Genomic DNA, 27,375 nt, shown 5'->3' on the forward strand with positions numbered 1-27,375 from the left:
CAACAAACAGTTGTTTTGTATCTTCTAATTTTTAATAGCCATTTCAAGGTTCATGAAATTGAACATCCTTTTGTGTCATCTCTGTAATTTTTGGTGTTTCTCATACACAAGAGTGACTGATATTTATTTTTATAAAGAGACAGAGGGAAAAGGAACATATGTAATTTAGATCATGTTTGAAGTTATTTCTAGGGATGCTGACAAAGTGTTAAATGTGTATTTTACTTCTTGAATCTTGAATCCTCGATCATCTTTCACCAGTAATCCTTCTTTTATTATATTTTCAGCATACAAGTTGAACAATTATGATGATAGTATGTGAGTTCAGGTATAAGGTACTTCACAGTCTCAATGAGTTTGTGTTTGATGGGACCAAATCAAATTGCTCAAACCATAACAATAAACCAACTACAACTGAAGGAATACTTCACCGTAAAGAAAATCACAGACTGCTTGGTTTAACAATTTGCTTCCTAAAACCTTGAACTAAATACATTGTTGATTATAGTGCAAGTGTCCAAATACATTTGGGGCCACTGTAATGAAAAAAGTGCAATAGCACAAAGTACAGAGGGAAATATTACTTTTTTATTCATACATATTATCAACATATTGTTAGCTTGTAATTCTAAAATTGTATCTGCATTCAGGACAGTTCTGAAACACTGAGGATCAAAGATTTTACTTTCCAAATGGCAAAACTGGGGTCACCATGGACTGTGGCCTTTATGTCTTAATGTCTTTGGCTCACACTTCAGAGATTCATGAAATCATAGACAGTTTAGCTGGATGAACTTGGCACAAAGCAAAATCAACCACTACCAGAAGCTCATTGTTTTGATATTTCTGCATCCTTTTTTCTAGCGTGCAGTTCACATCAGACAGACTGTGTACTTTTGTGGGCACAGTAATGAGGCTGAAACCTACTAAAATACAATAATAACACGTCTGAAATACACAATGCCAGACCAGACTTTATTACCAAGTTGCTAACAAAATATTTTTCACAGAAACTCAAGATTTTTTCACAACTAGCCGACTACTTTTTTGAATGACAGGTCAACCAAAAATTAATAGTCGAGCACCCCCCTAGCACTCAGGTGTCTAGGATGTTTTGCATAGTACTGTATTTGCTATTTGACTCTCATCACTTAATTAAACACAAGCTGAGGGCACTTTATTATGCAAATATTGACATGCCTATGTTGTTGGTTTGAATAACATTTAAATAGCAGGTGTGATTTCATTATTTCAATGAATCACTGTCATCCTGGAACTCAAGAAGACTTGCATGATCCTAAGAGACATCTACCACCAGGTAAAAAGCCAATAATGAACAATGTTCTGTTACTAAAAATGTTGAATAAATCATTATAGACGGTATGTCATTCATCAGTTTTGTTGTTGTGGTATCTACAGTTCCACGTGTTATCTGTTTTTGCAGGTTTGGAATGTTTAAGTTAGGGGGCCCCTGGTCCAAAGGTCCAAGGAGAGGCCCCATAGGGAATGGGCCCCTTTCCCTTCCTCTCCCTTCCTCTCTTAGTTTCAGATGGATGAGATCATTTTAAAAAGGACCATATGTTCTGTTCCCTTTTTCGAAAACAACCACCCTATATAAGCCGTTGGCTATACTGTTCTGGAGGGGACACTTCAGAATTGGCACAGATCCCCTCTCAGGTACTTTATGGTGCTTGATATGTTACTGTTTTACTTTGTAATAAACATCTTATACAAGCAAGACGGTGTTAGCCGAGACTTCTTCATCATCTTCACATCATCGCTATTTAATAAACAACAAGAATTTGGCGTCACGAACAGGATTGTGGACAAGAATTTGGCATCATGAATTCCGGACGTGTTGTGGTTTGCTGCGTCGCCGACAGCCTTAGCACACTTACTCCTGCACCAAGCCGGCAAATAAGGTGAGTTTCTCACATGATTGGGCGCTGGTTCGTTCGTTGGGGCTGTTGTGTGTTTGCTGGAAAATTCAATTGAAAAGTTCCTACTCGAACACTAGTTGGCAACAGTATCTGAAGCAGCTTTTTATTGAATATTCACACCTCATAAAGGTTGCATAAATTTAGAAGAAACAGGAGAAAAAGGAGCGGCGGAAAAAGCATGCTATAGGATAAGTATGAATGAGTCGACTTTGAGCATTTAGGATTGGATGTTGTTTGTGTCTTTCTGTGTTCTCTGAGCTTGCTTTGTGTTCCTCTGAGAGGGGGATTGCCCCCCCGCCCTTACTGTGTGTGTGCGCGGAGTTGGTTTCTGTGTGTGTGTGTCGTTTGTCTTGGCTGTGTTCCAGCTGAGTGACTGGCTTTAAGAATAATAACATGTAAAAACATCGAGAGGACGTTTTTTTGATTTTGTTAAAACTTATGAGCCTTTTCTTTGGGGGACATTTTCAGATCTGATAAGACTTATGAGCCTCAGAAAAGAGGACTTTATGAATTTACATAAGATTTATAAGCCTCCGAGGGGACCTTTCGAGGGGACTTTTTGAATTGGCTAAATAGTATGAGCCCCCAAGAAGGACGTTTATGATTTTGAAGAGAAGTGGAGAGACCAGTGAGGATGTTTGTGTGCATGGGTAAAGAAAAATTTAATAAGTATTTAAGGTGTTATTAGAGTGAAATAAACTGAAATTTCTTTATTTATTGATAACGTGGTGTTTAAAGGAGGAAAACATTTGTTGTAGATAAACATGACCTAAGTGTTGGCAGATAATGTGCGTAAATCATATTGAGTTGCTTATTGTGTTGTTAAAAATACCCAGTGGGTTCATTTGATATTTAATTCTGAGCTGTTTCTTCCTTTATCCATCTATGGGGTGTGAGAATTAGAGAGGAGAAAGAGGGAGAAAAAGAAAATGATGAGAGAAGGAGAAAGACAGAGAAGACAGAGAAAGAGACAGAAAGACAGAAAGAGAGAAAAAGAGAGAAATGTGTATGTACAGAGAGAGAGAGAGAGAGAGAGAGAGGAGGCAGCTGGTCAGTGCTGACACGGATTGAGGTCTGATGATTCAGGAGAAGGGGTTAGCTCATGTTGCAAGGGGGGAAGTTAGGAGAAGGATTACAAAGGAGTACGTATGTTGCTGAAGGCAAAGAAAAGAGAAAGTGCAGGCGAGGCTCGAGGAGCAAAAGAGGAGCACAGTGCAATCTGGAGACAAGGTGTTCGTGAAGGTGTTTAGAAGGAAGCGGTATAACGAACGCTGTGAAGGACCATTTGAAGTTGTTCGCAGTACTGGAACTGCGAACCAGGTTAAAGGGTCTCCAACATGGTATCATTTATCGCATTGTGTTAAAGCGCCAAGGGAAGAGGCACCACGCTTACAGAGTCGAGATGTTGAAGGCTCAAGAGAGCCAGAAGAAAATGTGGGAGAACATGCAGAAGAAGAAGAGATGCATAAAGATCTCCAGAATCAAAATCCAGAAGAGGAGATTGTCCATGTTGTTGACAACGTTGATGATTCTGTGCACCTTTTTGATGATGCCAGAAATGACTCTGCAGTTAATGGACAGGAAAGAAGATTTGGTGACATTGATTTTCAACATGTCCCAGAAACAGCAGAGCCTATTTCAATGGAGTGCGAAGCGCCAAAGATTTCAAAGGGCTGTGATTCTGCTGCAGGAGAATTCAGAGATTCAGTTAGACGAAGGAGACCAAGACCAGTTCGGAAAAGGGTCAGACCAAAACGTTATGAGGACTAGGGTTGAAGTGACCTTAGGGAATTCTACTCTTTTAGCATTGAAGGTCACTGAAGGTATAAATGTGTTGCATTTCATTACATTGGCGCCTCAGATGATTTCGACGACGTCAACTCCTTTGAAGATGGTCATCAGAGCTAAGTTAGGAAGAGTGGTTTATCTCCCCTGTCGATGTGGAAGATTTAATGTTGGTGGTAATAATCCTCCTAAGTGGAAAAATAGTCGTGGTGAAGATGTGTTGTTAACAGGACCTGAAGTTGATACTGTGCCTTGTGATCAGAGGAAGTATCTTTTGTTTAATGACTGGAGGTGGTTGAAAGTTAGGGATGATTGTTCACTTGTTGTGCATAATGTTACATGGGAAGACCAAGGGGAATACACATGTAGTTATTTAGAGCCAGAGTTTAAATTTGTTCCATTTCAAAATGTGTGGAGAGAGAGGGTTATATAACTCGTAAGGTAGTAGTTATGATAGAAGATTTGAGTTCTACTGGAGTTTTCATGGTTACTAAAAGGGTTCAGGAATGATTCACCACAGCAACCACTCCAAGAGTGAATACTGCATCGATGAAGCTTACTACTTTAGCTCCGGAAACAACTAAGAGCGTTAATACATCAATTCAGGCTATTACTTTAGCTATGAAGGGGATGAATTCTACTACAGGGATGGTGACAATTTCTACCTTTGTCACTTCTGGAAATATTACAAGTGAGGTTGGGCCAAGAGCAACCTTTGCCAATAAAACAGTGATGACATTTTTGTCACTTACAAAATTTGTAAATGTGAACTTATGGTTCCAGCAGTTAATTCGTTCTGTAAGATCGGTTAGGAAACTGAATTGTCCATGTGTGGTGAAAGTTCCAACACTAGGCACATGGCCTTCAATTTTAGAGACAGTACCAGAACCATAAAGTGCTAAATGTCAATCTTATGCATTATCATTGCTGTTATATCAGCTGCAATCAGCAGAAGATAAGGTAATGGCTGTGTCAGTGCATCTGTTTAGACATAATTGTTCTTGATTGAGGGAGTTACCATATGTGAATTTACTTGATCAGCATGAAAATATGATAACAGCAATCCCTGATCCGTTGGAAGTGAAATCTGTGGGGGCTAAAGACTGTTTTTGTTCAGATGATACCCATAATGGGCCTGGAAAGTTTATGGGAATATCAGACTGTAACAACTATATTATGGACTTGGGCGAGCGTAAACATAAGGCTATGGATGACTTGTATAAAGTGACTTTTCAGGTACCACATCGTAAACTGAGTAGAACTTTGATGGTGCGGAAACAAAAGTTGATGATGACGAGGAAGTAGTGATAGAAGGTGAACTGATGGAGAAATATCCATTCTGAATATCTACTCTTATTATAGTCTTAACATGTATTTCTGTTATCATTTTGGTATTTAGTGGTCTCTTACTATAGAGTGGGATGATTGCAGGGGGAAATGGAAGAATGTGACTTATAACTTGGAATAATGTGAAAATATGATACTGTGAATTTCACATTTACTTATAAGGTGTTAATCTGTATTTGATGTTTCAATTTGTATCTGTTGTTTTTGCAAAAGATACTGGTTGGTGGTTTTCTTTTCTTTCCTTCAAGAACGATGTTGGGGGAAGACCAATGTAAGGGTGGTTGGATGTTCAGGGACCCCGATGTGCATGGACAATAAGAATGGACTGGAGGACTTTGAATAAGGACAACACTTCATCAACACTTCATCAATACTACACTAAGAGTCGACGCCGCTGAGGAGCTGCAGTGTGATACATTTTTATGTCTTCTCATATATATATATTTGCATAGTATTGGTTTTTGTTCTATTATATTTGCGATATTGATAGAGGACATTTATAAGGTAGTGATAATCGTAGCAAGACATACTGGTTGGATTGAGTGTTTGAGTTGTTTATTGCATGAGTAGTACTTAAATTTATAACACTTTCTTTGTTTGAATTGTTTGAAGACTGATGTTTTCTGTTATGGGGTAAGTACACTGGGCCCTCAGATGTTTTTTTTCTTTTTTCGGTGCTTAGGGATATTGGTGCTAGGCAGGGAAAGATCCATTGGAAGTTCCGATGGGTCGACCAGCCTGAATGTGGACATTGTTTTGATTTTATTTTCTGAAGTTTCCATATGTATTTGCTTAAGTCATATCCCTACACGACTTGTTAAAATTCCTCCTTTTTAAAATGGTCTGGAGTACTCTATGTGGTCGCCTAAGGCAGAAGGGGTCGTGAGAGAATTTTTCCTGTCTAGATTGTTTGATGGACATTTCAAGATAGCTGCCTGACAGGTTTTTTCGCTCTCACACTACATAAAGTTGTTGTATTGTTAAGGTTACGCTGTAGGAAGCATGTGTAGGAGGAACTGTTATTTTGTTACAACTGCAAACATGTATGTGTTACTTTTTTGTTTTTCGAGACTCTGTGGAGCCTCGAAGGCGGGGATATGTGGTATCTACAGTTCCACGTGTTATCTGTTTTTGCAGGTTTGGAATGTTTAAGTTAGGGGGCCCCTGGTCCAAAGGTCCAAGGAGAGGCCCCATAGGGAATGGGCCCCTTTCCCTTCCTCTCCCTTCCTCTCTTAGTTTCAGATGGATGAGATCATTTTAAAAAGAACCATATGTTCTGTTCCCTTTTTCGAAAACAACCACCCTATATAAGCCGTTGGCTATATTGTTCTGGAGGGGACACTTCAGAATTGGCACAGATCCCCTCTCAGGTATTTTATGGTGCTTGATATGATACTGTTCTACTTTGTAATAAAAATCTTATACAAGCAAGACGGTGTTAGCCGAGACTTCATCATCTTCGCATCATCGCTATTTAATAAACAACATTGTACTGTATTCTGGCCATTCATGATCAGATGATTGTGTGTGGTTATTTGGGCTGATAATTTGCGCCACATGCGTCTTTCAGCTGTTGTTAATGTAATGCATATTTTCTTACTGTTAGTTTACTGTTATGACCCATCTCAGGGCCATTTTTCTATTTGCACAGTAGCACCTCAACCTTATCCCTAAATATTGTAAGGCAACACTAATCGTCTGACTTTCTTTTCCACGTTCCAGCATCACGAAGCATTGTTAAACATCTGTAATGGATATTAATTCCACTATGAATTCCGACCCAAGTGTTTTTTGTGAATCATTCTGTACTGGAGCTGATCAGCTGCATTCATTGTGCTTCTGACATGCTCACTATGCCGATCTTCAAAAGAGAAATGCTACTGAAAAATTTGTATATTGTTTTTGCTGTAACCTGGGTCGGCAGACCTCTGATGCAGACCTGCATTTGTGTTGAGCAGTACCTGGAAGTGATCCATCCTACCATAGTTTTAAATTATAAAGGTAAGCAGTATAGGATTGCATCCGCTGCGGTAGTGACTCTACATGCTGTACTTTGGGTTTTTGCAAATATTTACTCTGGCCCAATTTTTTACATTGTCTTCTTCACAGCAGTGACTGTGATCTCGTTTTGCTGTGTGTCTGTGCTGCGTGCCCTGAAACACCCAGGACCAGGAGACACACAGATCACAACACAGAGAGGTAGAGATGTAGGCAACCAACAAAAGAGAAACGCCTTTAAAACAATCCTTTCAGGATAGCTCATAATCCTGATCACCTACCTCCCAGTGGTGTCACTTACTGTATTTACTGTCTTAAAAATAGATGAGGAATTATTCTATTGTGAAATCCTTTCATTCATAACGTCATTCAATTTTTTGGGTGTGATAATCACTCCATTGCTGAAAATATGCAACAATAGTCATCCGAAGTGCTTAAACCTTTAATGGTAAATTAAAGAGAATTCATTAGTGGAGTATGTAGACCCTAGGCTATTCAGATATATATATATATATATATATATATATATATATATATATATATGTGTATATATGTGTGTGTGTGTTTGTGTGCGTGTGTGTGTTTGTCTGTGTATGTGTGTGTGTGTGTACAGTATATGGTTCATTATATAGCTTATTACTGTGTCAAAATATATATGTTCAACATGTGGCAGCCACATTTTATTTCTGTTCTCTTGGATCCATTATGAGTGCTTTTATTATTATCATTGACCGACATTTATTATCACCTATTTGTAAAAGTGGAAGTCCAATGAAATTGAAAGATAAGGCTGAGTGTTTTTCTTTTTTGGTTTATTTATTATTATTCATTATTAGTTTATCGGTCCAGTTTCACTCTGAGCTGAAGTTATTGTAATGGAATGGCCCGTATATTGAAATGCACCCACTGTTGCCGAACACACCTCCCCACCCTGCTCAATTTTATGTATAGTCTTCTATATATAAGCTCCAACACTGTATTGAATATTCAACTTTGAAATTAAGAGCTCAAAGTCAAATTTGAAAACTTCTTGAATTTACTTTAGTCACAGAAGCCAGTTGTGAATGTAAATTAAAAAGCAATCCACAATATATTACCTGCTAATTTATGATACAATAAATATAGTTACTGATATGATAAGCAAACAGTTGTTTTGTATAAAATGTCATGAGTGACCCTCTAATTTTTAATAGCCAATTCGTGGTTTATGAAACTCAACAGCCTTTTGTGTCATCTCTGTAATTTTTGGTGTTTCTCATAGTCAAGATTGACTGATATGTGTTTTTATAAAGATACAGAGGGAAAAGGAACATATGTAATTTAGATCATGTTTGAAATTATTTCTAGGGATGCTGATAAAATAAATTTGTATTTTTACTTCTTGAATCTTGAATCCTCGATCATCTTTCACCAGTAATCCTTCTTTTATTATATTTTCAGCATACAAGTTGAACAATTATGATAATAGTATGCAAGTTGGAGTATAAGTCCAAAAATAAATGAATGTTATTTACTTTTTCTTTCTTTTCTCTCAGCAACAAAAATATTGGCCACGTTACTAGGAAAAATAATACAAGCTTTTCTGGGCATAATCTAAAGCACTAAGGGTGATACTTCACAGTCTCAGTGATCTTGTGTTTGATGGGATCAGATGAAATTGCTAAAACCACAACAATGAACCAACTACAATTGAAAGAATACTTCACCATAAAGAAAATCACAGTCTTAGAGTGGTGTGTTTGAAATAAATGCTGGTTTAACAATTTGCTTCATAAAACTATGAACTTAATACATTTTGAGATATAGTGCAAGTGTCCACTGTAATGAAAAAAGTGCAATAGCACAAAATATAGGGGCAAGTATTACTTTTTTAATTACAAATATTTTCAACATATTGTTGGCTTGTAATTCTAAAGTTGTATCTGCGTTCAGGGCAGTTCTGAAACACTGAGGATCAAAGATTTTACTTTCAAAATGGCAAAACTGGGATCACAATGGACTGTGGCCTTAAAAAGAGGTTAGTATGGGTGGTCCTGATGTGCGGTTGTCTAGGAAGCCATGTATAGTTAACTAGTTAGTTAGTCAACTAGTTTATTTTTTGCAACTTTTTTTTCACAAAACATGATGGACTGAGGAGCAGCTATTTTTAAATGAGATACCACATCTTGCTTTCTCATTTTTTTGGCTCACACTTCTGAGATTTCTAAATTCATAGGCAGTTTAGCTGGATGAACTTGACGCAAAGCAAAATTAACCACTACCAGAACCTCATTGTTTTAATATTTCTGTATCCTTTTTTCTAGTGTGCAGTTCACATCAGACAGACTGTGTACTTTTGTGGGCACAGTAATGAGGCTGAAACCTACTGAAATACAATAACAACACATCTGAAATGCACAGTGCCAGACCAGGCTCTATTAGCAAGTTGCTAACAAAATATTTTTCACTGAAGTCTTTTTCATAACCAGCCGACTACTTTTTGAATAACTAGTCACCTTTTAAAAATTAGTAGTAGAGCACCGCCTAGAGCTCAGGTGCCTAGGACTTTTTGTGCGGTACAATATTTGATTCCCATCACGTAATGGAACACAAGCTGTGGGTACTTTATTATGCAAATATTGACATGTCTATGTTGTTGGTTTGAATAACATTTAAATAGCAGGTGTGATTTCATTATTTCAATGAATCACTATCATTCTGGAACTCCAAAAGACTTGCAGGATCCCAAGAGACATCTATCACCAGGTAAACAGCCAATAATAAACAATGTTCTGTTACTAAAAATGTTGAATGAATAGACAGTATAGCATTTATCATATTTGTTATATTGTATTCAGTCCATTCATGATTAGTGGATTGCATGCTGTTGTAATCATCTGATTTTCTTTTCTACATTACAGCACTACTACAGAATATTAAACATCTGTAATGGATATTAATTCCACTGTTAATTCCACTCTAAATTTTTATTACTGTTTTGAACAAATCCATTTCGGATTGGTTGTGGCCACTGTTGTAGCATCACTCTGTTTCTTCTTGGGAACACCGGCTCATTCTTGGCTTCTCTGGCTCTTTTTCCATGATGGCTGGAGAATCAAACCCACCCAAGTGTTTTTTGTGAATCATACTGTACTGGAGCTGATCTGCTGCATTCACTGTGGTTCTGAGATGTTCAATTTGCTGATCTTCAAAAACACTATTATATCAAGAAATTTGTATATTGGTTTGGGCCTGAACTGGGTCGGCAGACCTCTGATGCAGACCTGCATTTGTGTTGAGCAGTACCTGGCAGTGATCCATCCAGTAATATTCTTGAAATATAAAGATATACAGTACAGGATTGTATCAGCTGCAGTAGTTTGGCTGGTGGCGGTTGCTTATGCTGTACTTTGGGTGTTTGCAGATATTTACCCCATTTTTTACATTGTCTTCTTCACAGCAGTGACTGTGATCTCGTTTTGCTGTGTGTCTGTGCTGCGTGCCCTGAAACACCCAGGACCAGGAGACACACAGATCACAACACAGAGAGGTAGAGATGTAGGCAACCAACAAAAGAGAAATGCCTTTAAAACAATCCTTTCAGCATTGCTCATAATCCTGATCACCTACCTACCAGAGGTGTCACTTACTGTATTTACTGTGATAGAAATACATAAGGAATTATTACGTTGTGATATTATTCCATTCATAAACTCTTTAAATGTTTTGGGTGTGATGATCACACCTTTGCTGAAAATATACAAAAATGCCTAAAGCATCAAAGGTAAATTAAAGAGAACACATGAGTGGAGTCTGTGGTTTTCATATAGAACAGTAGAATGTGTTAGTCATGGACATAATTATTTAGTGTTGTACAACCCAACTTACCCAGCTTTTCTTATTTAGGAATTAAAATGAGAAGATACATCACATCAACTGAATACATTCTCAAGATTTGAAGGTTGTTGTTCAGAGGTTTTTTTTTGGTCAGTTAGAAGTACAAAGTATTTAAACGGGACAGTCACACATGGCATAGGTTTTTATTTTCAGGAGACCCTAGGCTATGCAGATATGTCATTATTTGACACAGAAAGGCTAACATGTTGGTAACTTTATAATTTATTCAGTTTTGATCAACAATTTACTTAGCACCTTCTATTTTTATTTATTTTTGTACATTCTTGCTCAGACTTTGCTTAAACAGTTCATAGTTCAGATATCCTAACAAATTGTTAAATTAGAGTCAGTGAACTATAAAATACAACCGTTTTTGTGGTCGTTCATTATATGGCTTATCACTATGTAAAGATATATATGTATAGTATACAGTGGCCACATTTCTTTTTTCCTTCCTCTTGCATCCATTAATGAGTGCTAAAAAACATAGCCAGCTGCCCAGACCTTGGATTGATTTCTTCAAACCCAAGAAAAGTATTTTTTAAATTGTTGTTTATGATTCTCATTAACAGCGCTGGCACCTCACAGCAAAAAGGGCCTTGATTCCCCGGCCGGGCGACGAGGGTCCTTTCTGTGTGGAGTTTGCATGTTCTCCCCATGTAAGCGTGGGTTTTCTCCGGGTACTCCAGTTTCCTCCCACAGTCCAAAGACATGCAGTCAGGCCAATTGGACATGGTAAATTGCCCCTAGGTGTGAGTGTGTGCGTGAATGTGTATGTCTGTCTGTCTGCCCTGTGATGGACTGGCGACCTGTCCGGGGTGTATCCTGCCTTCCGCCCGATGACAGCTGGGATAGGCTCCAGCACCCCCCCGTGACCCAGAAAGAGAAACGGCTTAGAAGATGTGTGTGTGTGTGTGTGTGTGTGTGTGTGTGTATTCTCATTAACCCCGGCTCCTGCTACTCAACCACTCAAACCACTCTTTGTGATATTGTATAAATAGGCTTGTGAAAAGTTTTTGCTTTAATGCTCAATTTGTCACAACTTCTCAGTCTCAATGTGACAGACTGACTGATTGCTCAGATATCTTGTTTGACCTTGTTCTTTGTGAGGTCTTGCAGATTTATGATGCCTGTCTTAGTTGTATTCCTCTTTCACATTTTTTGTGTTTTTTGCCTGGTTTTCTGGTTTCGCTTATCTGCTTTTGACCTGCCTGCTGTATTTTTAACCCTGCCTGTGATTACTATGAGTTTTATATTGCTCCTAATAAAGCTAATAAAGCTCCCGTTTGTAAGCCTGTTTGTCACAGACTTTGAAGTTAAGACCACCTGTCTCCCCCCCACACAGACCTTGCATCTGTGCAGTAGAACTAGAAGAGGGAACAGTAAGTAATGTCCAGATCATGTGTTTGCCTCTTGTCAGTCAATGAATCCAAGGCCATGAAAGAGTATCAACATCTTATGAACAAATAAGACAGATCAAGGAGGATACTGGAGGCAGGGTTCAAGGTTGTAGCAGCCATATCATTTTTGTTTACACACCAATTAAACAAAAATAAAACCAAACAACCAAAGCTACACTGGCAACTTTTCAGTGGCTTGCGCTAGACTTTTCAGTCCTTTTCAAAGTAAATTTTTCAGCTCTGTCCTCGTCGTTGCTGCTGCTCATATCTCTCTCGCTCTGTTCCTTCTCTGTTCTTTTAAAAGCACCTGAGCTGAGAAGGAACAAGAGCTTGTTGTTCTGCCTCCTCATCATGGCCCCACGCCACGGCCTAGATCAAATATGGGGTGAGTAGAGTGGCCTCTCTGCAGAACAGGGGGCAGGGCCCAGGCGGCGGAGTTCGGGACTCGCTTCCTGCTTTCGTACCTCTCGATGCCAGCATCGCCATCTTCCTCCTCCCGCCGTCAATTGCGTCCCTTGGTGGAGCTCGGGCTTTGCACTCCGTCCTCCACTCACTCGCGGTTCTCCCTCCACTGTCGTCGCTGGGTTTTGTCCTCGCTCAGAGTTCGTCTTCCTGCCGGCTCTTGTGGCCATCATCGGGGCCCGGGGGGGGTGGGCGCATGCCAGAGTTATATTATCAACTCAGATTTAGTCAAATATTTTAAACTCACCGGACAGTGGTCTGAAGCATACTATGAAAGCTACTCACAACATTTTTGAGGCAAAGAAGTGGAATGTTCTGCAATGGCCAAATCTATCTGACTTAAAAGCAATTGAGCATACTTTTTACTTACTGAAGGCAAATCACCCCAAGAACAAGCAGGAACTGAAGACAGCTGCAGTAAAGGCCTGGCAGTGCATCACTAGAGAAGAATACCAGCAACTGGTGATGTCCATGGGTTTCAGACTTCAGGCAGTCAGAGACTGCAAAAGATTTGTGACCAAGAAATAAAAATAACAGTTTTATTTATGATTTTTGGTTTGTAAAATTGCTTTTGAGCCCCTAAAAAGCCTGATAAATTTGATGGTTATCCGGAGAAACGCTGCGCATTTTGCTCCAGAACCAATCATATGAACAGTTCTTAGCTATTCTCCAGGGTATATTTTGTTTTTCCCATCTGAATATACATGTCCAAATCCTATGGCAATTTATTCAGCAACTGCATGAAATAAATGTAAAGTTTTTTTTTTGGTTTTTTTTTGTAAAAGCTCCCCTCAAATTAACAAAAAATGTGTTTTATGATCATAAACATAATGCCATATGCTTACAATTTACTGCTGAAACCCAAAAAAAATGCTTTGTATTTTTTATAAAAAAAATATTTTTTTACAGTGCATATCACTGAAGAGCCACCATCTGAGATCCAGGTTATAGCTCAGATTTGTGGAAAAATAGGTCAACTTTCAATAGAGTTCAGCTTCTTCTATTATAAAGTTTTAAAATTACATAACCATCTATTTGACTGGAAAGAGGCCAGTTACAGCTCTCATATGACACCCACCTTAGCTTATGAAATATAAAAGTTATGGAGTAAAGAATATGACGAAATGCGTTTTGGAGCCACCAGTGGTTTTACAAATTTAAAGAGGTAAAAACATTTTCATATGGTTTTTGACCACCCCCATGATGGAAAGGTAAATGGTGAACTTTTAACTCGCGTTGTCAAGGTAATCATTCTGTTTCTGAATATTCATTAGTATTCCACACTCTGGCAGCTGATAGTGGATAGAATGAACCAACTTTACAAGTTATGTTTCAGCAGGGACTGAATCCTGAGACTCACACTGAACCAGCTTGTAGAGATGATGACTTAAAACTAGATTAACTCATCAACTAATTTATCACCAGTGTGGTCAAAGAAGAGATAAAGCACCAGCCTCATTGCCTAGAGAATGCTATGAACCAGAGGAGCCCATGTAATATGACTCATCGTGTCTCACCCAAGGAGATACTTTGTCGTTTGAATGGACAGCCCAATTCCTGTTTGCGTGTCTGCGTGACTGTCTGGCTTGTCCACATAGACCTCGCCAACCTCTGGAAAGCATGTGGAAAGACTTGAAAACCAACCCCTTTGTGAGTATTCCCACAAAGGGGTTGGTTTTTAAGTCTTTCCCTGTGTCTGTAACAATTTACTGTCAGAATGTCTCCTCTGTTGTTTCAGCCCTGATTTACCCCGGAGCAGAGGGAAACTGCATTCACGTTAAACTCATGGACCAACTGCAGATCCCGGTGATGCCCTTGAAGAACCCCTTACATGTAGTTGCACTGGATGGAGAGCCTGTAGGAACTGGATCCATCATTAAAAAACTGAATTATTAGAATGTGTGTCACTATGCTACAAAGTGAACAGATTTCTTTCTTAGTTATGGACTCGTCTGGATTCTCTGTTATATTAGGTCTTCCCTGGTTAGAACAACATGATACCTACATTTCCTGGTCTGCCTATTCACTAATCTCCTGGTCAGATTACTTCCAAAACTCTCCATCTATTTGGTCAGATCTACCGCTATAGAGAGTGTGTAATATTCCAGCTGATTACTCTGATCTCCAAGAGATGTTTAATAAAGAAAACACCATAAAGTTGCATCCACCTTGTCCATATGACTGCGCCATTGACCTCATTAAAAATGCTACTCTGCCCCAGTCTAGAATTTACCCTTTAACTCAGGAGGAGAAATGTGCTATGGATACTTATATACAAGAAACATTAGAATGGGGCTTTATCAGATCCATAACCTCACCAGCAGCCTCATGGTTGTTCTTTGTTAAAAAAAGAACGGTGGTCTCTGTCTTTGCATACATTAGCAAGCCCTAAACCAAGTGACCAAGAAGTACCCTTACCCACTCACACTCATTCTGGTAGCTTTAGAACAACTTATAATTTGATGAAAGTCAGGGAGGGTAATGAGTGGAAAACCGCATTTGTCACTACTAGGGGCACTTTGAGTACCTGGTCATACCGTTTGGCCTGTCAAATGCTCCTGCTGTGTTTCAAGCATTTGTTAATGATGTTTTACATGATATGAGTGGCACATTTGTTATCAACTATATATAGATCCTCTTAAATTACATCCTACACCCTTTCTCTTCACATAAACTAAAACCAACCAACATAACTATGATATAGGAGACCACAAGCTTCTTGCAGTAAAACTAGCCCTAGAAGAATGGAGGCATTGATGAGAGGGTGCTAATCACCCATTTACTGTGTCAACCGATTATAAAAATCTGGAATAACTTTGTACTGTGAAATATCTTAATCCCAGCCAAGCACATTGCTCATTGTTCTTTTCAAGATTCAGGTTTTTATAAATGGTTGACACAGTAAATGGGTGATTAGCACCCTCTAACCAGTGCCTCCATTCTTCTAGGGCTGGTTTTACTGTGTCAACCGATTATAAAAACCTGGAATAACTTTGTGTTGTGAAATATTTTAACCCCAGCCAAGCACATTGCTCATTGTTCTTCAAGATGCAGGTTCAGCATTTCTTTTCACCCAGGATCTTTTAATATCAAGGCTGACACACTATTGAGAACACATCAGGGACTAAAAGAGGTAGAGAACACACATGAACCCAAAAATATTCTGCTCCCATGCATTAGCATTTCCTCTATTCATTGTGAAATAGATGAGGAGATAGAGAAGGATCTAGAGAGCACAGAGATACCAGACTAGTGTCCCTCAGAAAATGTCCGGTCACCGTTTGGAGATTGTCTCGTTACTTGGGCTAGTTCTACCCTTACTTCTGGCCACCCAGGTGAAACCAGATCACAAGAACTTATCACCAATCGCTGTTGGTGGGAGACAATGAATAGTGACAATCATGCTTTTGTTTTATCTTGTTCAGTTCACTCTCAATGTAAAACACCAAGAACATTTCCTGAAGGTAAACTGATGACATTGGCTGGCCCAAAAGACGCTGGTCCCACATCACACTTGACTATGTCACAGACTTATGAGAATCTCAGGGTTTCACTACCATACTTACCATAGTAGACCGATTTTCTTGTAGTGTAAGATTTATTCTGTTTCCTTCCATCCCAACCGCAGAAACTCTGGTTAACCAAGCTTTTGGGTAAACCTGAAGATATCCTGTCAGACAGAGAGCCCCAATTCACATTTTAAGTGTGTTCGGCCTTCTTTGAACGTATAGGGTTTCTGTGAACTTGACTTCTGGACATCACCCGCAGTCTAACAGACAGTGTGAGCAAGTAAATTTAGAACTAAGAAAATTTCTCAGAATTTTCTGTCACAATAACCCCAATGATTGGTCTTGCTATATTGTCTGGGCAGAGATGGCACAAAATTTTTCTTTAGTTATTATTAAATTTCAGTGCGTTCTCAAAACCACCTGTTGCCCCATGGACTCGACTCTCCTCTAATGTTCATGCTGTGGATGAGTGGAGGCAATGCAGTGAAGGGGTCTGGGAGGAGACACACCAGCGAATCGAGGCGGCCCTAGAAACGGAATAAGCAGCAGGCAGATCACCACCATAGTGATGCTCCTTCCTACCAGCCTAGAGACCAGGTTTGGCTGTCGACTCAGGACTTCAATATGAAACCATAAAAATTTAACATTGCTGTGTGGTGTATTTATTTCTTTAATATTGAATACATAATGAAAATTTAAATTCTTGTGATCTCAAGATGCCAACTGTATCTTTGTGCATACTTCTCAAAGAAAATCACTCCCGTAGAGATAAAGTTAAAACTGTCACTGGAGGAGTGGAGGCACTGGCTAGAAGAAGCCAAAGAATCATTTCTCATTCTAGCAGTACATAAAAACCTGGAGTATATTAGGGCAGCAAAGACAATGAACCCAAGGCAAGCAAGGTGGACACTATACTTTACCCATTTCAATTTTCATAGACCAGGACCTACGGACACAGAGGCAGATGTTCTATACAGGATTCATAAGGTTGACTCTGTAAATTCAGAGCCTGACACTGTTCTGTCTCAGTCTATCATTGCAGCCCCTGTGTTCTGGGAGACTGATGAGGATATCCAACATGCCCAAGGGAATGATCCCACTCCAGCACATTGTCCTTCCAACCACAAATGTGTACCTCAGTCAGCTTGTCGATAATACCATTTCCTAGTTTGCCTAATGCCTTTCAGGTTGCAGAGACAATGTTTACAGTCATTACATACTTTATATATATAATATATTTATATATTTATTGGCCTCCCTGAGGACATTGTGTCTGATTGTGGCTCACAGTTCACCTCCCATATATGGAAACTGTTCATGGAGAGACTGCGTGTCATAATCAGTCTCATATCAGGTTACCACCCTCAAGGTAATGGTCAAGTGGAGAGGATCGAACAGGAATTGGGCTGTTTCCTGCTGGGGCACTGTCATGACCTGCAAGACCAATAGGCCAAGTTCCTCCCCTTGGCAGAATATGCTGAAAACTTGATCCTTGATTTCGCACAGATATGAGTCAATTTTAATGTGTCCTTGGATATCAACCACGCTTGTTACCCCAGATACTGATCCTCCACCATTGGAGATCAATGGTTTTCTGGCTTACTCAGTTCGTTCAGAGGGGGGTAGCATCCAATACTTTGTGGACTGGAGGGCATACAACCCAGAGGATTGGTGTTGGGTCCCCTCTTGGGACATTCTGCACCCTGAGCTGGTGAGGGAGTTTCATCTAAGAAAGCCTTGCTATTGATCCTGGACATTTTTTCTTGATTTTTTGAGACTGTCTGCCCCTTGTTCTGACACTGTTTGCTGGCTTTAGTTCTTTGTTTTACCTTTTTGCTTGTTATCATTAAAGCCTTCTGCTCTTGCATCCAGTCTGTATCTCATACCTGACAGCAACTTAGGTACTGGTACCCCAGAAAAAGAACTCAAAAGTGCTGGCTGACTACAGACCTGGAGCACTAACATCACATCTGCATGACAGAGGGCAGAGGCTGCATCTTTATAAAATGGATCAATGCAGTTCCAGTCTAAGGCAAGATGAATCAAACCAAAGGCTCACAAGGCAGGCATCATTAAGGGAAAGCCACAGAGCAACACTGAAGAATGTTTGCTTCTGTAGTAAGATGCAATAAATGTGGTTCACGTGACCCAGAGAAGAAGGAGTTGAAGAGGTGAGGCAGTCAAGTTTAGCTTATAGAGTAAAGAGACAGTGTCCAAAAGGATGGAAATAGTGTCTAGGCAAAGGAGAATACAAAACATGACTGAAGGTGGTAGATGAATTGGTGCCAGCTGGAGATGGGTTGAGAAAGATGGCATGGAGAGAATGCAGACTTCACTGGTAGGGCCATATGACCCTTGAAAATGTACCTTCTGGTGAAAGTAACCACTGTAGAAGTCGGTTCTTTGCTGAAAGTGACCCTTCAAAGCCTGAGAACAGGTGGTGGTAGACACTGTCCAAAACAGAAGGCTGGTCAAAAGAATGTCCCAATAGACAGAAAAACAAGAGGAATGAAGTATCAGGCATTGGCAGACAGGACTGTCAGAGGTAGATGGCGGCACCAGTTGTGCAGGGAGTGCTGGAGCCAGCCAAGGTGCAGAGCAAGAGGAGAGAAATTAAAGTCTGTAAGTGGAGAATCCATGAGTGCAAGACAGAAGGGACTGGAAGAGGCACAGAGAGCCAGGCATTGAGAGTTGGGGCTTTGGGGTGGAGCAGTAGAAACAGAAATTCTGCATGAAGTGATGGAACCAGCCGGGGGGCGGGGTGGGGGAGTGGGGGGGTGACAAGAATTGTCCAAGTCCAAGAACCCAGAGGATTAGCAAATTTATAAAAGTCAAGAACTTTTGTTTACTTTAGTGATCATCCTTATCTTCCCTATATTTATAGATGCTTGAAGGTATTTGCTAAAGGAAGCATTCTGAAACCGGAATACTCAGAGAAAACCCACACAGACATGGGGAGGACATGCAAACTCCACACAGAAAGGACCCTGGTCACCCAGCCAGGAATCAAACCCAGGCCCTCCTTGCTGTGAGACAACAGCGCTACCTGCTGTGCCACCCTGAAAAGAGTATAAAGACAACAAATATTGAAACTCAGAATTTTTTTTTTTAGAAATATATGCCCATTTTGAATTTGAATTTTGTTCCAAAAAAGTTGGGACAGTTGCAAGAAGAAAGACTGGTAAAGTTGTGTAATGCTGAAAAAACACCTGGTGGTTGATCAGTAATATGACTGGTTATAAAAAAGCATCCCAGAGAGTCTTTCAGAAGTAAAGATGGGGATGGGGTTCGCCACTCTGTGAAAGACTGCATGATCAAATGCAACAAATGCAAGTGCAACAAACCAAGATTAACATTTCTCAACAGCAAAGAACTTTTGCTTTTTATTATCTACAGTACATTATAACATTATAACATTAAAAGGCCAAAAAACAGTATTTGCTGGCCGTGATCTTTGGGCCCTCAGGCAGCACTGCATTAAAAACAGACCTGATTCTGCAGACAAAATCACTGCATGGGCTCAGGAATACCTCTGAAAACCACTGTCTGTGACAGTTTCGCTACATCCACAAATGCTAATTAAAACTCTTAAATGCAAAGATGAAACTGTACATAAACAGGATCCATAAATGCTGCCACCTGCTCTGGGCCAGAGGTCATTAAAATGGTCATTAAAATCAACATTTTGAATTCTTTTTGGAAATCATGGACACCGTATCCTCCGGGCTAAAGACCACTCAGCTTGTTATTGGTGCACAGTTCAAAAGCCAGTATTCATGATGGTATAGGGGTGCATTAGTGCCCATGGAATGGGTGTTGTGTATATTTATGAAGGCATCATTAATGTTGAATGATATATACAGGTTTTGGCAACATATGCTGCCATCCAGACGATGTCTTTTTCAGGGAAGCCCTTGAATATTTCAGCAAGACAATGCCAAACCACATTCTGCATGTATTAAAACAGCATGGCTCCATATTAAAAGAGTCTGGGTGCTAAACTGGTCTACCTGCAGTCCAGACCTGTCACCCACTGATATCGTTTGGCGCATTATGAAATGAAAAATATGACAAAGGAGAGCCTGAACTGTTGAGCAGCTGAAATCCTATATCAATCAAGAATGGGAAAACATTTCACTTTCAAAACTAAGCAATTGGTCCTGCTCAGTTCCCAAACTCTTACAGAGTGTTATTAAAAGAAGAGGTGATGAAACACAGTGGTAAACATGCCCCCATACTAACTTTTTTGGAATGTGTTGTTAGCATCAAATTCAAAATGGGCATATATTTTTCAAAAAACAATAACGTTTCTCAGTTTCAACATTTGATATGTCTTCTTTGTAGTATTTTCCTCTAAATATATTGTTCATGCGATTTGCATATCATTGCATTCTATTTTTATTTACATTCTGGACAGTGCCCCAACTGGAAATAGGGTTGTAATATGAGTAGGAAAATATGTAAATTGCATTGTGTTTGGAATTGTTTCTAGGGGTGGCAACAATTGTGAAATGCTTTTGTTATTATTTTATATATATTTTTTTAATTATTTTATTTTAACTGAAACATTAGATTCATTTTATATTGTAAGATTATTCATTACATTTTTAAAGCCTTCTTCATAAATGCTAATATTGTGGTGGCTGCAGCTTGCTGTGGTTCGTTGGGGAGGGGGGCTCTGGAGGCATAGTTGCTGTTTGTTTTGCTAATATTGTTCCTCGGTTTGAAGGTGTTTGTGTGTGTTTATTGTGTCATTTTTGTTGGGCAGTGGGGTCAGTTAGAGAGGGTTTTCATACTGTAGAGTGAAGAGCTATGGCTGGCAGTGACCTGCCTGCTTTGCCTGGCTGTTATGTGCCTTTTCTGCTGGTGTTAATGAAGAGCTTTTCTCATAGCGGGAATCATGGCCTCTCCTGTGTCTCCTGTGTGCCTTTGAGTACATTTAGCAAGGAAAACAGCAGACTAAACATCATAGTAATGCAAAACCATCAGATTCAGTAAAGCCCTTTTACATGGAAGAGCACTATTGGATGAAAAATGTATGATTTAGCTTCCTTAATTGTGACAGCTGCATTTGGCTACACAAATTTGAGTAGATACCCCTGCAACTGAATGCTTTAATGCTTTAATCTGATTTAACAAGATAAATGAAGGCAAATAATCTAGGCTGCTTGTTGAGGTATAATGGCATTTAAACAAATCTATATACCTTCATAAAGCATCATGAAATACTATGGACTGACCGATGTCCTTGAAACTCAAGTATACTTGGACTTGGTCGAGACTAGAAAATATATGTGGTGAGAGTGATGGCCAAGTCTGTGACAAGTCTAAGACATCTGGAGTCCAGGCTTGAGTACTACAACTCTACTTAGGCCTACTGGAACACATGCTGAGGGCACTTTCTCATGCAAATATTGATATGTAGGTTGTATACCATGGAAATATTGATATTGTTGGTTTGAATAATATTTGAATAGCAGGTGTGTTTTCATCATTTCAGTAAATAACATTCACATACTCCAGAAGACTAGCAGGACCCCAAGGATACCTACCACCAGGTAAAAAGCCAATAATAAACAATGGGCCTCATTCACCAATATCTAAGTTTTTTTCCTAAATTTGTTCTTGAGAAAGGTCCTAAGAAAAAGTCTGTCAGATTCATGTTGTGTTCTTAAACTGCAGAATTGTTCACACCTTTGTGCTTTTGAGTGTGCATAGATTCTGTTCTTACCTAAGAAGAAATCCCACATAACAAAACATTGGTGAATGTCAGAATCTTTGTGAAAACTGCAGAAGTGAGTTTTTGGAAGAAATTTCTTCTTAAGAAAGATTGGTGTTTGAGGCCCAATGTTCCTTTAACAAAAATGTTGAATAAGTCTAAACAGTATATACAATTTAGAATTTATGTAGCTCATTCATGATCTGTGGATTGTGTGTATGTTGTTACTTAAGACTCTTATTTTATATATCTTTCCACTGATGCTTTTAAAGCCATGCATACTTTACTTTTAATTCACTTTTTATTATTTATGTTTATGTATTGACAGCTCGCATGCTTTATATGACCCAGTTCAAAGTTCTATTTGCACAGTGTTTACTTTACTACATTTCTTTACTTACTACATTTCATGTTCTAAGACAACACTAATTGCCTGATTTTCTTTTCCACATTACAGCTTCATTACAGAATGTTAAACATCTGTGATGGATATTAATTCCACTTTTAATTCAACTCTAGATCTTGAGGACTGTTTAGATAAAACCCATGTTGGAATGGTTGTGTCCTATGTTGTAATGCTGCTCTGCTTCTTCCTGGGAACACCAGCTCATTCTTGGCTTCTCTGGCTCCTTTTCCGTCATGGATGGAAGATCAAACCCACTCAGGTGTTTCTTGTGAATCGCACTGTACTGGAGCTGATCTTCTGCATTCAATGTGCTGTTAAGATGCTCGATCCCCTTACCAGTGATACAATTATCAGGAGTGTATTCGTTTATTTCTGGCCTAAGCTGGGTTGGCAGACCTCTGATGCAGATCTGCATTTGTGTTGAGCGGTATCTGGCAGTGCTCCATCCAATAATATTCTTGAAATATAAAGGTATCCAGTACAGGATTGCATCAGCTGCAGCAGTTTGGCTGGTGGCAGCTGCATATGCCACATATGAAGCCATTGCAGATATTTACCAGGAGTTTGTTTATGACATTGTCTTCTTCACAGCAGTGACTGTGATCTCGTTTTGCTGTGTGTCTGTCCTGCGTGCCCTGAAACACCCAGGACCAGGAGACACACAGATCACAACACAGAGAGGTAGAGATGTTGGCAACCAACAAAAGAGGAACGCCTTTAAAACAGTCTTTTCAGGATTGCTCATAATCCTGTTCAGCTACCTCCCTCAGATATCACTTACTTTATTTAATGTGATACAAATAGATGACAAATTGTTGCTTTGTGAAATTATTCCCATTGCAGACTGTTTCAACATTGTGAGCGTGATGATTACACCACTGCAAATAAAATTTACAAGGATGATCACCTGAAATGCCTAAACCATCAAAGGAAAATGAAAGGGAACTCATGAGTGGGTAGCATGGTTCTCAGAATCTCTATATAGCACCTGTTTAGACTCTGCATGGTTCAGATCAGGCACAGTACAATGTTCTGGTCTGAATATAATCTGAATATGATTGTGCTGAATGTCTCTGCTTGTAAATGGGAATTTCCTTTATTAGGTTCATTTGATTGTGTAACTAGAGGTAAAGTTTGCAGATGCACTTCAAACAACAAGGCAAATGTGAAACAGGTGCTACTAAATTCTGAAGATACATGCTTATGGGTCATTCTCCATTTGGAGTGGGATTTCAGGTGGATACATTTTTTAAAAATCTGTTTCTTTCATCCCAAAACTAAATAATGTCCATTGACATCTCCTATTATCATATATGCAAAACAGGAGAGCTTGATTCCATATTGTACATGTCACTGGTGTTATATGAATGTGGTCTAACACTAGTGACTGTGACACCAGTGACATTCTGGTTAAAACTGAGGATGTTGTAAATTGGCTGGCTCATTGACAGTCAGGTGATCTTGTGCAATTATTTCAAATCAGTAATAAAAATGATAAAAAATCAGTATCCATCCATTAAAGCACATAACACCAGTGACACACAGAAGTTATGTGCTGCCTGATAAACAAAATTATCAGTATATTAATGAAATATAGTGTGCAAATGTGGTCTTGTAAGTACTATGTGAAAATGTAATATAAGTCCTGATAAGAGTGCTGATAACACCAGTGACCTAAATCTCTGTGACAAATGATTTTTTTAAATAAAATACATATTTTTAAATGTCGTATAATGTTAATGATTTAAAAATAAACATGAATCTGTTTTATACAAATTCCTAAGTTAAACCTCTTAAAAATATTGTGTTATATTAAAAATGGTTTCCCAAATGCTGAAAATTGGTTTTGTGATGAGCTCTTTTACATATGCAGAGCAACTATGAAACAAACTGTGTATATGTAAATACCAACTTCTGGAGCGGTGCCTAATATTTTAAGCATCTTTTTAAGCCCTGCAACCTTTGTGACATGGTTTACCACTGATGGGAAATATTGAATAAAACATTCCTTGATTAGTGATCAATAAACTAAATATTAGCTGACTAGAGACCACTCCTAAAAGACTGTATGCGTTGGACTCTCTAACGGGGGAAGAGTTTCTGGGCCCACGGAAGGGAGTTGTACCAGATGACAGTTTGTTATAGCTGAGGTCCACTCTTTTACGTATATGGAGGGTTGTGTAAGATGGCCCTATGGAGAGTTGCATAAGAGGGTCCAGTAAGGAGAGAACTGTCTAGTAAGAGTCAGACTAGAGTGTGTTTTAAAAAAAGACATCATACGCGTTTGGGTTTAAAGGCTACCAAAAAAGGTGTAAGGTTTGGCTATGATGGGGACTAAAATGGTATGGAATTGTGTAAATGGGGTGGGGAGATTACCTCATCCCCCCAGAGGGGAATACAAGGGGATGTTTTGAGATGTTATTTGCATTGTGGTTGTTCAGGAACCATCTTGCCATTTGAAGCTCAATAAAGCGAAGGCCTTTTCCTTCCTTCCACAAGAACTCAGCGGCTGAAGTCTTTTTTTCATTCCTTTTTATCCTTTTTCTTCATTTTTGTTGATATTCTTTGATTCTTTTTTCTTTTTAAAGACATTAGATTGCAGATAGTTATTAGGGCAATAGAATAGATAATATTAGAGTTACTCATAAATGTCCAGACCCTGGGCAAAAAGAGAGAGCTCTTGGTTGCGACACCACTCCAAATGGATAGTTTGGTCTCAAAAAAAGAGCTTTTTTCTCACTGGCAAAAGATTTGTTTCTGGCACGCATTAAGAGTCTTTAGATGACATCAAAATACAATTATTTTCCACGTTAAAGCCCCCAAACGGTATTTGTAATAGTGATTTAGTGCTATTTCAGGGGGATAGTTTGGAAGAAAGAAACATATTGAAGTTTCACCTATTTTGTTTTTGTCTAAATGACTGGACAGATCTCTCGAACAAATTTACACCAAACAGCACATCAGCTTTGTCATGACAGTTCCGTGACCAGCAGCACCCTGATGACTGTTTAACTGTGAGAGCGTGACCACTTGAACCAATAAAACACGGACAGCTTGAACCTCTGAAACACTTTGTTGTAATATTTCTTTCACTGGCCAATCAGGAGGGGAAGCAATGAATGCAAACATACAGTTTCTACACTTTTTCTTAAATATATAAGTGAGTTATTTTTTTTCTTAAACATTTAAATGAGCAGTGTTTATCAGTATGTGACTAACTTTCAAACTCTAACAGCAAAAACTGAAGAGAATGAAAAATAAAAATGTAATAGGTGCTTATGCAGTATATATGTTAAAGTTATCACTGGTGAAAGGATAATGTATTATTGCTCAGCAATTAGAGGAATTTGTGTTAATTTTCTGTTAGCATGCATTTCGTGGAAAACGTTTGGCTTTATGGGCAAATTTTTATTTTTAAACTCGGGCAGGACCACTGGGAAATTTGAGTCACTTTGTGAAAATATCCTTCCATAACACATATTTATGGGTAGAGCTCTACATAAAACTGTAGGTAGGATGTTTTGATAACCTAAATCACCTTATTGGAGATCTTTGAGCAAAATCACAGTTTGTCAATGGTTACGCATATTTTATATAGAAGGATGTATTGATTTCCTGAACACAGAACAGCATTAAACATTTTAACACCACTGTTATATTTTTGAGTGCTTTTGAATACCAACCAATCAGCAACCTGTAGCAGTAATGCCAACGAGTTAGCATTAAGTAGCAGTAATGCTGGCATCCTACTACCTAAAACCTGTTTTCTGCAGAAAAAAGGAAACATACGGATTCATTTTCTTTGCTTACTGAAATACATCCTTCTACTTTCTAAAATTAATGGACAAATGGTCTGGACAAATAATTAAAAACTATTTTAGCTTTTCATGCAACAGGTAACAGGTAAACACTGCCATCTACTGGAGAACATTTTTGGCATCAGATCACTAAATGCACTCAACACTCGTTGCCAGTTCAGTTTGGATTAGTTTGACTTCTCTGGGGGCTACTGGGGCTGCAATATCCAAATGATCCCACTAACCAATCACAGTGCTCTTTTTTACTGTTCTGTGAGCATCTCAAACAAGGGTATATCCAGTGTTTTTACTACAATCCAATAACAGTACTTTTTGGTCAAAATAATGTGGGCCAATCATTAAACCTGTCACATTAATGGTGCATTAATTAATTGGTGTATTATCAGTGTGTTATTCTCAATATATTGCTATATCACAAATGGTATATAGTGTTATCTATAAAGATGTACTTACATGAACTGAAGGTGTTTAGAGAGTTATGATTATTATTATCACAGACCAAGTCCGTCCAAAAACGTCCAGCATCTTTTAATGACACTGGGCCATGACTGGCAATTCCACAAATTTAAAGTATTTTAATGATCATTATTACTTTTCATTATTTATTTTATTATTACATTAGAATTCATATATAATATGATATAATAATAATAATAATAATATAATTTAAGACGCATTTTATATACGTCAATTATTTTCCTTCAATTCCAATTACTTTATATGTCTAGACCTCTTTGTTTATTAACCATATGTAGCTCGATTTAAAGCACAACATTTACTCAGATTAACATTCACATTAGTTCAGCTGCAGCATAGCAGAAAATCCAAACAACCATGCATGAAAACCAACTAGTTCTTTCTCAGTACTTCACTCAGTTGTTGAAGGCAAACAGAACAGAACTCACAGCTATTTTATTTATCAGGGAAGCCCAATCCTAATGTAGGAAAAACACAGGTGAACACAACTGTGTAATTAACCCTCCGCCACAGTTTGAAGAAAATGAAGTGCATTATCATGAATTAAGCCAATGTGTACTCTACATTGTTCTTAAAGCTACCTGTGTTCACCTGTATGTATGTAATCAATTTTCAAATAAGACAATTTAAAATGTGTA

This window comes from Colossoma macropomum, unplaced genomic scaffold (genome assembly GCF_904425465.1).
Source record: "Colossoma macropomum unplaced genomic scaffold, Colossoma_macropomum, whole genome shotgun sequence".
Classification (NCBI taxonomy): domain Eukaryota; kingdom Metazoa; phylum Chordata; class Actinopteri; order Characiformes; family Serrasalmidae; genus Colossoma; species Colossoma macropomum.